Source organism: Eptesicus fuscus, chromosome 21, assembly GCF_027574615.1.
Source record: "Eptesicus fuscus isolate TK198812 chromosome 21, DD_ASM_mEF_20220401, whole genome shotgun sequence".
Classification (NCBI taxonomy): Eukaryota; Metazoa; Chordata; class Mammalia; order Chiroptera; family Vespertilionidae; genus Eptesicus; species Eptesicus fuscus.
The window spans coordinates 42,154,834-42,169,475 of NC_072493.1; the positions used below are offsets into that span (position 1 = coordinate 42,154,834).

At 57.7% G+C, this 14,642-nt stretch overlaps 1 non-coding gene across 1 annotated transcript; it reads left to right on the forward strand.

The window, feature by feature from the left end:
• The first annotated feature begins 8,289 nt into the window (after positions 1-8,289).
• SELENOW (selenoprotein W) lies at positions 8,290-12,976 on the forward strand. Its single transcript, XR_008554922.1, has 6 exons — positions 8,290-8,398; positions 9,977-10,001; positions 10,097-10,150; positions 10,319-10,393; positions 10,500-10,596; positions 12,588-12,976. It is a non-coding gene; the product is annotated as a selenoprotein W (transcript).
• Positions 12,977-14,642: the final 1,666 nt, after the last annotated feature.

Below are 14,642 nucleotides of genomic sequence, written 5' to 3' on the forward strand. Positions count from 1 at the left end.
GGCAAGGGGACCTGGGTGCCTGCACCCAAGGCGAGAATGAGGCCCATGATGCAACCTCGGACCAGACAGAGTCCCTCTGGCTGCGGGTGGGAAACAGATCGTGGGGGCAAGAGATGAAACAGGAATAACAGCGAGAAAACAATTGCAACAGTAGAGGGGGGCGGTGATAGTGCTGGGCCAGGGCGGAATCAGTGGAGGCGAGAAATGGTCCGATTCTGGATCTTTAAAAAAAATATATGCCCTAGCTGGTTTGGCTCAGTGGATAGAGCGTCGGCCTGCAGACTGAAAGGTCCCAGGTTCGATTTCAGTCAAGGGCACATGCCTGGGTTGCATGCAGGACACAGCCAATCAATGATTCTCTCTCATCATTGATGTTTCTATCTCTCTCTCCCTCTCCCTTCCTCTCTGAAATCAATAAAAAATATTTTTTAAAAAAGAGGGAGGTGGGAGAGGGAGTTCGAGTTAAGGGGGTGGAGGAATGAGTGGCACTGAATGAATGGGGGGAGACAGCAAAGGGGACACAGAGGAAGCGGCCAGAGAGGTGGGGAGAGGGGACCAGGGCGGCTGGAAGCACCCCCAGGAGGGAGGAGGGTGGGTCAGGGGTGAATTTCTGGGAACTGAACTGCTGGAGGTTGGGGCAGTGGGGGAGTTATGAGGGGGTGGGAGCACCCATGCGGGGACCCCAGGTGACCACGCCAGGAGCGGTCTCGTGGCGCCGCCTGTGTCCTGCGTGGACATTAACAGCCCTTGTCTCTGAGTGTCCCTTTGTGGACGGTCAAATGCAGGATCTCCCAAGTTCAAGGGGAAGCGAGACAGATGCGAGAGAGTGGCCGCCAGGGGGCGCCGAGAGCCCACACGGAACCGGCCTGGGAGGTTCCTGCCGGGGATCCAATTTCATCCGCCCTGTCCATTCCCCCACAGCTATCCTGACCTAGATCACCGTACACGAGCTCAGCCTGTTCTAGAACCTCAGAGGAACGGGATCACGCAGCATCACCATACATGAGCCTGGCCCTTTTAGAACCTAGGATTCCTGTCCTCAAAGGAGAGCGAGGAACCTCCAGACCAAGAACTCAGCGCTGCCCTCCCTCTGGAGCGCGCCCAGGCTCCCCCCTCGGCTGTGACCTCTGCCCTCTCCCGCCGAGCTCTCAGGGCCCCCAAAGACTGGCAGCCAGGGAGCGACGGCCTGGCCCAGGCCCCCTCGTCTCTGACTCCCCAGTGAGCACACAGCCCCGTCTCCTGTGGCTCCTTCTACCCGAAGCCCTTCCTGTGTCGCTGTCCCAGCTTTAATGAACGCACTCTCACCACCACCTGGACTCCTGCTGTGAAATCTTTCCCGTGCAAGGTCAAGAACCCACACACTGCCCTAGCCGGTCTGGCTCAGTGGATAGAGCATTGGCCTGTGGACTGAAGGGTCCCCGGTTCCATTCTGGTCAAGGGCATATGCCCAGGTTTCCGGTTTGATCCCCGGTGGGGGGCGTGCAGGCGGCAGCCGATCAATGATTCTCTCTCATCATTGATGTTTCTATCTCTCTGTCCCTCTCCCTTCCTCTCTGGAATCAATAAAAATATATTTAAAAAAGAACAACAACAACAACAACAACAAAAAGAACCCACTCACTGCAGGCCTGGGCCCACCCGGTAGGTAACACATCCACCCACCCATCCACCCATCACTCACCCATCCATAAAGAGTGCAGGCTGTATGATTCTGTTTCTCTGAGGTTCTAGAACAGGTCAAGTAAGTTTTAATAATAATAATAATAATAATAATAATAAGAAGAAGAAGAAGAAGAAGAAGAAGAAGAAAGGACTGACTGGAAAGGCCTGAGGAGGTGACATCTGAGCAGCAGCCCATGTCACCGGTACCCCCCTCCCCCCCATGCTTTGGGGCCCTGCAGGTGCCATATTCCTTGGTGTAGCTCGCACCCAGATACCTGCCCTGGCTCCTGCAGGTCCCGTATTCACCAGAGTAGCTCACACCAGGTTCCTGCCACCCACACAGGTATGCACCCTGGCAGGGCACGGTGTGTCCCGTGCAAACCGGAGTGGCCTGGCGGGAACTGGGGGGGGGGGGACTTTGGACAAATCTGCCCCCACAGAGAGCCCGTGAGCCCTCCTTTTGGATCAGAAAGATGCCTTTCCCTTTAAGGAAGCAGGGCAGTCGGAAGGAAAGGAGCCCCCACCTCCACCCCAGCTGCGGGCATTCTCACTCGGTGCTTTCCTGGAGAGATAAGGCTTATCGCCAGAGGAAGATAAGAATTCGCCTGGCGCTGACAAATGCTTTAGGTCGCTTTCCTGTCTCACAGACGGGGTTGACAGGATTCCATTGTTCCCAAGGTTTGTGAACATTCACATACATGGCGTGTCGTTTGAGAGATGGCTTTGGTGAAAATTAATGATGTCAGGGACTATCTGCTTAACGCTGCAGTTGTGTGACAGATATTTCCCGAGTGTCTACTGCGTGCCACTCAGCAACGGCTGGGCACATTCCAGGGAGGGGACAAAGCAGAAAACCACAGAGGGCGCATTCTGGCCCGGAGACAGCTAAACGCATAAAAATCCTAGTCAGCAGGCCCTGCCGGTGGCGCTCAGTGGGGAGAGTGTCGGCCTGAGCACCCTAGTGTCTGAGTTTGATTCCTGGTCAAGGGCATGTAGCCGGGTGGTGAGTGCTGTCCGTGGCCCTGGTCGGAGCGTGTGCGGGAGGCAGCCAATCGATGTGTCTCTCACATCAATGTTTCTCTCTCCCCCTCCCTCCCTTCCACGCTCTCTGACAACCAATGGAAAAGGCTGTGTGTGTGTGTGTGTGTGTGTGTGAGAGAGAGAGAGAGAGAGAGAGAGAGAGAGAGAGAGAGAGAGAGACCCTCCCAGGATCGTCACTGATGCCTCCAGCCTCCCCGCTCCTGGACAACAGAGACCCTTTGTTCTCAGCGCTGGGAGAGGTGCCTCTCCTCTCTCCAGGCCCCTGGCAAGTTCTCAGCTGGTCAACAAAGCACCCACTGAGCGCTGCCCAGTGCCTGGACGTGCTGGGAACGTCAGCTGGGCCGCAGACCTGTGACGGCCAGTGACCTGTGACGGCCCGTGACCTGTGACGGCCCGTGACCTGTGACGGCCCGTGACCTGTGACGGCCTGTGACCTGTGACGGCCCGTGACCTGTGACGGCCTGTGACCTGTGACGGCCCGTGACCTGTGACGGCCCGTGACCATCGTGGCTGGGGCAGTGATGTGAGAGCCCAGCGGGGACACTGGCCCAGCTTGTAATGGTTTTGCTACAAAATACTTTTTGGGGAAAAAAGGGAAAATCACGATGCATACAGATCTAAAAGTAAACATTGGTAAAGGAAAGGTGTTACAATCCGTTCAAGGGAGATCAAAGAACAGGCACATTTGTGGATCCAGGGTATTGATCAGCGGTTGAGCATCGACCCCTGAACCAAGAGGTCCACAGTTCGATTCCGGTCAGGGCATGTTCCCCGGGGTCTCGGGCTGGATCCCCAGTAGGGGGCGTGCAGGAGGCAGCCGATGGATGTTCCTCTCTCATCGATGTTTCCATCTCTCTATCCTCCTCCCTTCCTCTCTAAAAATTCAATAAAAACGTATTTTTAAAAAGTAAAAAAAAGAATATTGAAACAAATGGTGGGAAAACATTTGGGGGGTGTCTTGTGGTCTGAAGGTTTGTGCCCCCAAATCCATATGTTGAGTCCTAACCTCCAAGGCGATGGTGTCAGGCGGTGGGGTCTTGGGAGGTGATCAGTCAGGAGAGGAGGCCTGGTGGATGGCATTAGAGCGCTGGGAAAGGAGGCCCAGGGGAGGGCGGTTAGAGAGCCACCACAGGACTCGTATGCCTGCATATTAGCATCACCAATGGGCACAGACACTGGTGGTGGGGCTTGCCCTCGGGGTGGGAATGGCAGTGGGGGGGGGGGAGGTCAATGGGGGGAAAAAGGAGACATTTGTAATACTTTAAACAATAAAAAAGAAAAGAGGCCCCCAATTTAAAAAAATATATGTTTTATTGATTTTTTACAAAGAGGAAGGGAGAGGGAGAGAGGGAAACATCCATCAGCTGCCTCCTGCACACCCCCTGCTGGGAATGTGCCCGCAACCAAGGTACATGCCCTTGACCGGAATCGAACCTGGGACCCTTGAGTTTGCAGGCCGACGCTCTATCCACTGAGCCAAACCGGTTAGGGCGTCCCCAATTTAAAAAAATATATATTTTATTGATTTCAGAGAGGAAGGGAGAGGGAGAGAGAGATAGAAACATCAATGATGTGAGAATTTAACACTGCAATTCTTAGCAAGCCTGGGAAGAGATGAGCACAAATATTTATCATGTACACAGTAGGTGCTTAATAAACATCTGTTAAATAATGCTGAATGAAATGGAAGAAACTAAAAAAAAAAAACAAAAACAAAAAAAAAACATCAATGATGGAAGAGAAACATAGATCGACTGCCTCCTGCACGCCCCCCACTGGGCATCGAGCCTGCAACCCGGGCGTATGGCCTGACTGGGAATTAAACTGTGACCTCCCGGTTAATAGGTACACGCTCAACCACTGAGCACACCTGCCAGGCAGGGGGCTCCAGACTGATCCCCCACCCCACCCCACCCCCAACCCCGCCCTTGGAGGACACAGCGTGTAGAGAGCCCCACACCCTCATGCGGCCTGGCACCTTGGTCTTGGGCGTCCAGCCTCCAGAGCTGGGAGAAATCGCTTTCTAGTGTTCACGAGTCTCCCAGCCTGGGGTTTGTTTTGTTACAGCAGCTCCAGTGGACTAAGACGGAGAAAGGGTTGTCTCCCTGACAGACGGTTCATTTCCGTGTCTGTAGAGAAGAATTATTTTGTGCTGCCATCACTTAGCTCAGTGGTCGGCAAACTGCGGCTCGAGAACCACATGCAGCTCTCGAGCCACGGTTTGCGCTCTGTTGACTAATGAGTTTGCCGACCACTGGGATAGGGGCTTAATCACAAGGAACCACAACAGCCTGTACTTATTGGAATCAAGAGTCTAGGTCAGTGGTCGGCAAACTCATTAGTCAACAGAGCGGCAAACCGCGGCTCGAGAGCCGCATGTGGCTCGCGAGCCGCAGTTTGCCGACCACTGGCTTAGCTACAAGGGACGGAGCTGTTGGACAAGTGCCATAGAACCAGGCACCTCTGAACGATGTCATGGGTTGGGCTGTGTCCGACCCAGAACTCACATGTTCAAGTCCTAGCCCCCAGGACCTCAGAATGTGGCCTTATTTGGAAATAGGGTCGTTGCAGATGGAATAAGTTAAGACGAGGTCCTACTGGGGAAGGGTGGGCCGAAGTCTGACAGGACTCATGTCCTTATAAAATGTAGAACTTTGGCCCTGGCTGGTTTGGCTCAGTGGGTAGAGCGTCAGTCTGTGGACTGAAGGGTCTCAGGTTCCCAGGTTCGATTCCGGTCAAGGGCATATGCCCGGGTTTCGGGCTCCATCCCCAGTAGGGGGCATGCAGGAGGCAGCAGATCAATGATTCTCTCTCTCTTGATGTCTCTCTCTCTCTCTCTCTCTCTCTCTCTCTCTCTCTCTCCCTTCTTCTCTGAAATCAATAAAAAATATTTTTTTAAAAAGTGGACTTTGGACACAGTGACCACATGTGTGAAGATGAAGTGAGAGATCGGTGTGACACCTCCACCCGCCAAGGAACAAGATTCCCAGCAAAACACCAGGAGCTGGGGGAGAAGCGTGGAGAAGACTCCTCTCACAGCCCCCCGAAGGAACCTTGATCTTGGGGTTCAGGACTCTGCAACTGTGATATCAACTTCTGTGGGTTAGCCCCGGCTGGTGGGGCCCAGCTGGTTGGGCCCTGTCCTGTGCCCCGAAAGGTTGCCGGTTCAATTCTCAGTCGGGGCGCATGCCTGGGTTTCGGGCTCAATCCCGGGAGGCGGGTACGCCAGAGGTGGCCGATGGATGTTTCACTCTCACATCGATGTTTCTCTCTCTCCCTGCCTCCCTAAAAATCAATTAAAAAATAAAAAGGAAGCATGCTTCAGCACAAGTTTCTTTCATAAGTTTTGGTGGTTTAGGCCACTCAGTTTATAGTATTTGTGAGCACAGCCCTGGCAAACAGATACAGATGTGCTATACACGGAGTGGCCAGATTATGATGACCACCTGACGTTTGTAGGCAAATTAGCCGTACACTGCTTCGTATGGGATATGGAAGCCAGAGGCCTGTTCGAACACCTCTGCTGTCTGCAGTTACCAAGATAAAATGTCTCCAATTCGCACAGGAACACAAGGATTGGACAGTCGAGCATTGGGAAAAAAGTCATGTGGTCCGATGAATCACGTTTCCAGTTGCAACATGCAGATGGCAGAGTGAGAATTTCACAGAAACAGCATGAAAGCATGCACCCCTACATGCATGAGTACAACCCTTCAAGCTGGTGGGGGCAGTGTTATGGTTTGGGGCATGTTTTCCTGGCATGATTTGGGCCCTTTAATTCGTGTGGAACAACGTCTGAATAGCACAACATACCTAAGTATCGTTGCTGATCAAGTTCATCCTATCATGTTGATGGCGTATCCCAATGGGGATGGCTTCTTCCAACAAGACAATGCGCCATGCCACGGTGCTCGTATTGTGCAGGAGTGGTTTCAAGAACATGAGGGAGACTTTACCTTGCTTAGGTGGCTCCCACAATCACCAGATCTCAATCCAATTGAGCATTTGTGGGACGAAGTTAAAAGAGCCATCAGGCAGCTGGTCCCACAACCATCAAATCTCACAGAACTGGACAGTGCTAGTCATCAGGCATGGTGTCAGATTCCTCGCATCACCTTTCAACATCTCGGGGAGTCAATGCCAAGAAGAATCGCCGCAGTATTGGAGGCAAAAGGTGGCCCAACGAAGTACGGATGGGGCGGTCATAATAATCCGGCCACTCCGTGTAGACAAGGCATAGTTTCCCACCCAAGACAAGGTGTTCCCTACAACATGTCGGAGCCGATGACTTGGGGGATGAGCAAGAACCAAACGGGAGAGGGTAGGCACAGCGTGTGCAAAGGCCCGGAGGCAGGAAAATGGGCGAGGTCCCTGGTGAGGCCGCAGGGTTTCCGTGTGGCTTGGGCCCTGAGAGAAGGAGCAAGAAGGGACCGATGCCACCAGGCAGGGGCAGACGGTGTTCAGGTTTGGGGTTTTGTTCTGAGGGGAGGGTCCCGGAAGCCAGGGGAGGAGACCGAGCCCAGGACACGGAGGGCAGCCACAGGCCCATCACCTCTTTCCAAGACCACCAGGGTCAGAGGTCACACAGCAACAAAGGGGGGGGGGGGGCTGGCACTGGAAATGGGTCTGCCACCTGCCCTGGGAGGCGAGGGTCAGAGCAGGTGAGGACCAGGGGGGCGCAGGCGGAAACGGGGGGCGGGCAGGCCTCCCAGCAGCGCCCGTCTCTGCGGAGCTGTCCCCAGGCGCCCGACACGGTTCCAGTTCTTCCCGCTTCGATGTCAATCCCGGGAGAAAAGAGCCATTTTCAGGTTTTCTCTCTCCTTCTCGCCACGGGCCACACCGCTCCCAGGGCGGGGACGGCGACAAAACTGGGACGGCAGGGAGGTCGGCTGCATAGTCCCTGCAGGCAATCACGCCCCTCTTCCAGGTGGGGAAACTGAGGCTCAGAGAGAGGCGCCCCCACACGAACCCCTTCATTCAGCTGCCGCCACTTCCCAGGAACCCCTCGCCTGGGAGCTGGAGGCACAGAAAGAGGGGGTGCCACGGGGACCAGGTGTCACCCCGGAGGGGGGCTGGCCGGCTCCCGGGAAGAGAGGCGCCGAAGAGCCCACCCTCCCAAGGGCTCAGTGGGTTAGAGGTCATCCATACACGCCAAGGTCATGGGTTCAATACCCGGTCAGGGCACCTACAAGCATCACCCAATGGGTGCATTCATAAGCGGGACAAAGCGATGCTCCCTCGCTCTCTCCCTCAGACCAATGAATAAAAATTAAAAACGAAAATCCAACCCCTCCCAGCCCCGCTTCTCAGCGCTCCCTTCGCAGCAGCGGGAGCGGTTGGCCCGAAGCCCCGCCCCGGGACGAACCACTCAGACCCCGAGGGGGGGGCCCTGGAGGGTCGCGCAGGGCTCCTCCCGGGAACCCCAGAGTCCGACGCTCCCCGCCCACCAGGGGGTCGGGTGGGAGGGAGGGTGAGCGAGGGGCTCAGAGCGGCGGGCGCAGGGGCCCCTCCTCCCGCCGCGGGCACTTCTCCCCCCGCACCGCCCCCCCCCGCGTTGGTTCGCGCCGGGGCCGCGGGGCAGGGCCAGGCGGCGCGGGTCCTCTCGGGCGCACACCCCGAGTCCGCGCCCCGAGGTGGCGTCGCCCGCGATGCAGCGCTCCCGGGCCGCGGCTCTGGCCGTCAGAGTCGTTTACTGGTGAGCGCGTCGCCCGGCCCCCGCCCGGGTCCCGCCTCGGCCCCAAGGAGCCGGCGCTGGGGGCGCCGGGGCGGGATCGCGGGCCCCTCCCCCAGGCCCGGGCCCGCGCGGGCGGGGTGCGCGCGGGCGGGGGGCGGGGGCGGGGAACGAGGGCCTTGCCCCTCGGGCTGGTCACCGTCTGCCCGGCTCCGGCGGCAAAGGCTGCCCTGAGGCGCCGCGTGGCCCTTGGGACCCTCGGACTCGGGAGTCCGTTTGGGGGGCGGTGGAGTCAGCTTGGTGAGGGGAGCGCCCCCCCCCCCCCCCCCCGGCCCCGTCTCCGTCAGAGCTCAGGTGTCCCCTCCCCCGGCACCAGGAACAGCCTTGGGGGTGGGGGCGGAGGGTTGAGAAGGTTCGAGAAGGTTCCGCGCAGGTTGGGAAAGGAATGAATACGATGGGTGGATCTCTTCTGGCCTCAGTTTCCCCGCCCGCAGAGGGGGAGAGAGCTGGTCGCACTGGGCCCCCGGGATGGAGCCGCGAGTGGGTGTCGGTCTGTCCAGTTCCCCGCGGGAGCGGGAGCCCCCGCGGGCAGGCACCCACCGGCACCCGGCACCCACGGGCACCCGCCCCGGGGCACGGAGCAAATGCACCATCTGAGGGAAACCTCTTGAGGGTGGGAACGTCAGCTCCGTGTTACCGGGGAGGAAGCTGAGGCTGCGAGTGGGGCGGCAGGTCCCGGGGGTAACTGGCATCCGGGTCCGCTGGCCGGCCTGTCCGAGATCTGCCCACCGGGACAGCCCACGTGTATTTCTGTTTTTTGTCTGTGTTGTTAATCCTCACCCAAGGATTTTTTTCCCCATTGATTTTTAGAGAGAGTGGGAGGGAGGGAGGGTGGGGCAGAGAGAAAAAGGGATGTGAGAAAAGCACATGCTCCCCTCACCCCCCACCTGCGACCCAGGTGTGTGCCCTTGAGCCGGAATTGCCCTGGACAGGGAATCGAACCCGGGACCCTTCTGTGCGCAGGCTGATGCTCTGACCACTTGCCCACACGGCCGGCCGGGAAGCGGGGGTTTTGAGAGGATCAGATCTCAGTGTTAGAAATGCTCTAAGGAGCGTTGTTCTGGGAAACGGAGAGAGAGGGCAGCACAGGCCGAGCCCCAGGCCCTGGTCCTGAAATAGCCCGCAGCCGGAGGCTTAGGTTTCACCTCGGCTGGGAGGCCTGCTGGGAGGCCTGCGGGGAGGGACAAGGGCGGCTGGCTGGGGGCGGTGTGTGGGATGGGCTGGGGGGCTGGGGGGCTGTTTCTGCAGTTCTCACCCTAACCCAGCTCTCCCCTGTTCCCTCCCGCCCTTCCCTTCCTCCTCGTGCTTGTGGTCTTGTCGCCCCCTTTTCCGGCGCCTCTCTGTCTGTCTCTTGTCTCCCTGGCTCTGTGGGTGTCCTTTGTGTGGGTGTCCCTGCCTCCCCATCTCTGTGCCGCTCCCCAACCCTCTCGGTGTGTCTTTTGTCTCTCTTGCGGGTGTCTGTTTCCCTCCCATCTCCCCCCCCCACCCCCTCTCCCTGGATTCCTGCCTTCTCCCTCTCTACCGGATGGACTCTCCCACCAGCGGTGCCTGAGGCTACAAGCCCAAGGTAAGCTGGTGGCTGATGGGGACAGGGAGGGGGACGGAGGGGGGGTGGAGGAGGGCTGGCCCCGTTGACCCCTATTGTGACCCCTCCCCCTACAGTATCTTCAACTCAAGAAGAAGTTGGAAGATGAGTTCCCCGGACGCCTGGACATCGTGAGTCTTGGGGCAGGGGAAGGACGCACACGTGGGTCAGCTGTCTGCCCCTCAGCCCTGATGTCAGTGGGTGGCAGGGGCAACCCAGCCTCCACCAGGCTCGTCACCCCTGGGAAGGGTCGGGTGTCCCCAAGGGGGTGTCTCAGCCCCTCCCTCATCTCCCCCCAGTGCGGCGAGGGGACTCCCCAGGTCACCGGGTTCTTTGAAGTCATGGTAGCAGGGAAGTTGGTTCACTCTAAGAAGGTATGTCTGTCTGTCTGTCCACCCTGCCTCATTTGGGGGCTGGGGGTTGGGGGTGGGCTTGGCGTCTTGGTCCCGGCTCACCCCTCTCCCCTTCCTTCCACCCCAGGGAGGCGATGGCTACGTGGACACAGAGAGCAAGTTTCTGAAGCTGGTGGCCGCCATCAAAGCCGCCTTGGCTCAGGCGGTGTGCCCTGAAGGCGGAGGTGAGGGGGCCGCTCCTAGACCCTAGAGTGGACCCCTAGTTCCTAATGTGCCCCCAACCCTGGTGCTGCCTCCCGCCCAGTGCGCTCCGGCCCAGCGGCCATTTCCACGCTGTTCTCGGCCATACCACTGCCTTTCAGCACCTCTGAGCCTGATTTCCGGTTTCCAAGCCAATAGGTTCCAGACAAGCCCCAGCCCCACCTCCTCTAGGACAGGGCCCCGTCCGGAGCCCCGGAGAGCCCAGCATTTCTGCCACCCTCCAAACTCGGGTGCCAGGCCCCCCACCCGGTGTCCGGCGCTGAGTCCCCCACCCCAGTGCACTGTGGGCTCAGGACCTGTGCCAGGCGCTTCAGCCCGAGGTCTGATCTTAGCTCTGCTGGGAGAGTGAGGTCACCAAAGTGGAGGTGGACATGGACGTTTCAGTTAGTGCGATGCCAAAGTGCAAAGGTCACGCCCTGTGTGGCTCTGAAATGAAGGAGCCTCCCTGATTAAAAAACAACCAAGAGCTGGTCCTTGCACAGCTGCAGGAGCGGAGTCGGTGTGGGCTGTGCCGTCAGACTGTCAGTAACTCACAGGCGGTGGCTGTGTCAGCCGGTTCCCTCGGACCCAGGGAGGCCCGTCCGTGGGGATTTCAGCAACAACGGGATTGACGTAAAGAAAGGGGAGAGGGAGAGAGTGATTCTTTTTTTTTTTTTTAATATATTTTATTGATTTTTCACAGAGAGGAAGAGAGAGGGATAGAGAGCTAGAAACATCGATGAGAGAGAAACATCGACCAGCTGCCTCCTGCACGCCCCCTACCGGGGATGTGCCCGCAACCAATGTACATGCCCTCGACCGGAATCGAACCTGGGACCTTCCAGTCCGCAGACCGATGCTCTATCCAATGAGCCAAACCGGTTTCGGCGAGAGTGATTCTTGTTTGCGTGGTTTGTGAGTGCCCCAGACCAGCCTCAGGCGTGGCGATTTGCTAGGACTCAGAACTGGGCGAAGCTGATCTACCCGGTTATGGTTCATTACAGGGAGGGATAGAGGCTATCAGCCCAGGGAAGAGGTGGGGGGCCGGTCCAGGAGGGACCAGGAGGGACCAGGCGTGAGCCCCCAGCGAGGTCAGGCGGACGACTCTTAGTCCTCCCAGCAGAGGTGTGTGGCCACAGGCACGCAGTACTGCAGCCAGGGGAGGGCACCTGATCCTTGGGGGCCAGTCATACAGACATAGCGGAGTCCGCGTGGCTGGCCTTAGTGTCCCGCCCCTCCGGAAGTCAAGGCCCCAGCACCAATCACATTGCTAGCACAGCTGAGCCGGTGTGGCCCCGGGCGCCAGGTAAACCAGGGCACCAGGCAGGCGTTCCGGGGAGACTGCAGTGAGCCTGTCTTGGGGCAGGGTGGGCCCTACCTAATCAGGTGGTGACTGGTGAGGAGGTCTGAGCGCAGTGGGCTGGTTGGGGGGCGGGGTCAAAGAAACCAGTTTCAGTTGTGCTGTTTTCCCTGGAAACTGCCTTAAAGGAGGAGATGGGGGAGGAGTGTGTGGGGCTTTCTATGTCTGCTGGGGGTCGCCCACCAGACCTTCCACAGCGGGCCCTCCGCTTGCCTCCTGAGAGTCCCTCAGGAAACTCCAATGCGAAGTCTGGGCCCACCTTGCCTTGTGGCTTAGATTACAGGGGTCCTCAAACTTTTTAAACAGGGAGCCAGTTCACTGTCCCTCAGACCATTGGAGGGCCGGACTATAGTTTTAAAAAAAAACTATGAACAAATTCCTATGCACACTGCACATATCTTATTTTGAAGTAAAAAAACAAAACGGCAAAAACACCCGCATGTGGCCCGCGGGCCGTAGTTTGAGGACGCCTGGCTTAGAACGTGCCCTCATGGCCGGCCCACTCTCCTTGTGCCTGATTTTCTCCGTCTCCCTCTCATTGCTCTTCCCTTATTATGGGTCCCAACCCGGCCTCTCTCCCTGCAAGCTGACCTCCCCACCTCTTCTCTCTCACAGCCCCGTGACCTGGGCCCAGCCCCTCTCGGCAGACGCTTCATGATGGGATGGACTGAAATGTCTCCAGACGCCGGTCTTTTCCTGATGTTCTGCGGCTGCCGGGCAGACAGCGCCCTGGTCTTTGCCTGTGTGTGTGTGTGTGTGTGTGTGTGTGTGTGTGTGTATGCGCGCATGTGTGCGGCTCCCTGGAATCCAGCGTTGCACACTGGCCCTGTCCCCCACTTTCGCCATCTCCCTGCTTGCACTCCCCGGGTCTCCCTGTCCCCCCTCTGGTGTTTGGGCCGGTCCAGCTCCAGCTTTCTTTCCCAAGGAGGAGCCAAGAGTGGGATCCGATTTCAGCCGTGTTTGCAACGTTCACAGTTCAATAAATATTGAATGAGTTTAGCAGACGTGCCTGTGTCCCTGCGTGTCCGTTTTACTCCGGGAAACCCCCCTCCGTCTCCGTTCCAGGGGTTCCAGGGAAGTAGCCCCCAGGTATCGAGGGCTCCGGATCCAGGCGCCTTGCTCATTAATACTCACTTCAGAGCATCTCTGAGCTTTTGCAGCAGCCGGGACAGGAATTTAAATGCCACTGACTCCCAGATCCTTTCTCCAAATAAGTCATGCCAGTGACCCAAAGCCTCCAACACTAGTGTTAGTTTGCCAGGGTTTCCATGGCAACATACCACACAGACCAGGCGGCCCCAACAACTTCCTCACCGTCCGGAGGCTGGAAGGCTGACGTCAAGGTGTCCACTGCTCTGCTTCTGAGGCCTCTGTCCTGCAAACAGTCACCTGGCCGTGTCCTCACATGATCTCTGCATGTGTACCGTGTGTCCAAATTTCCTTCCTAAGACCCATCAGATTGGAGAAGGACCCACTTTAACAGCCTCTTTAAAGACCCCATCTCCACACAGTTCTTGGCAGTTAGGGCTTCAATATGTGAATTCGGTGGGGCGGGGGGGTTTGGAGGTGGGGGAGCTCATTGGTCCCATAATGAGAGATCGGGGTGGGGGGTCCCATGAACGGAACGTGGCAGGAGGTGCTGGGAGAATCCCGGGCTAGAGACCAGCCCCGCAGCTCTGCCCAGGCCCCCTGGGGCCACCAGGCGTGGTTGGGCGTGTTCCCATGTTGTGCGTCTATCAACGTGGGAACACGCCCAACAGCCTTCCACCTGCAAGTCACGTGGTTGAATCCAAAGTCCAGGGACCTGGATCCTGGAAGAGGCCTTGGACCTTGACGGCTAAGTTAGGCCTTGCTTGGGTTTGACCGTCCCCTCGAGCAGGGTCAGGGCATGTGGTCCATGGATGCAGCTTGAGGGCCTGCATCATCAGCCATCGCATCGCATCATTGTCCTGGGGCAGCTGCTGGGCCGGTCATGCGGAGGAAGGCGTGCTCTGAGGATGGGGTGCTGTGTGGTAGGCAGTTAGACATGAGGAGAGCAAGGATGATGGGCCAGGGTGGAAAGTCCTGGGTGCCTAGCGATGGACAATTGTGGGTGGGACCTCACCCCCGGAATGACCTGTCCTCCCCTAGCACATCGCTGGTCATGTGATTTGGACCGCCTGGCCTTTCGTCCCTGGAGACAACATCCAGGCCTCAGTTGCATTTCAGCTCCAGGCCCAGAAAAGCAGCAAAACTAGACACAGCCACGGCCACAGCTGCCCTCAGGGCCAGCTGCATTGGATAATGACCCTGCCCTGGCCGACCAATCAGTCAGTGGAGACCCCAACCCTGAGAGGACACACCTGGAAAGCTGCTGAATAAGCTTTTGAGATCTCCCCTGGGACGTCCCCCAAAATCTCCACCCTTAAAACCCTTAGGACCCAGGGGGTGCTCCTTCCTGCGAGCACACCTTCACGTGCCCCCCCTCCCCAATCCTGCCAGGGGCCTTACTATTACCTTTTTCCTCCCAAGCTCCAAGGGCCATTCACCTTTATAACTGGTTTCTTGAGTCCATTTCTTCTATGAATTACTCCTTCTACCTCTGTGATTTTCCAAATAAATGTCCTCTAATAGTTTGCGAATCAGCTCTGAATTCTTTCCCAGCCAGAGCTCAGTTACCAAGGCTGCTGA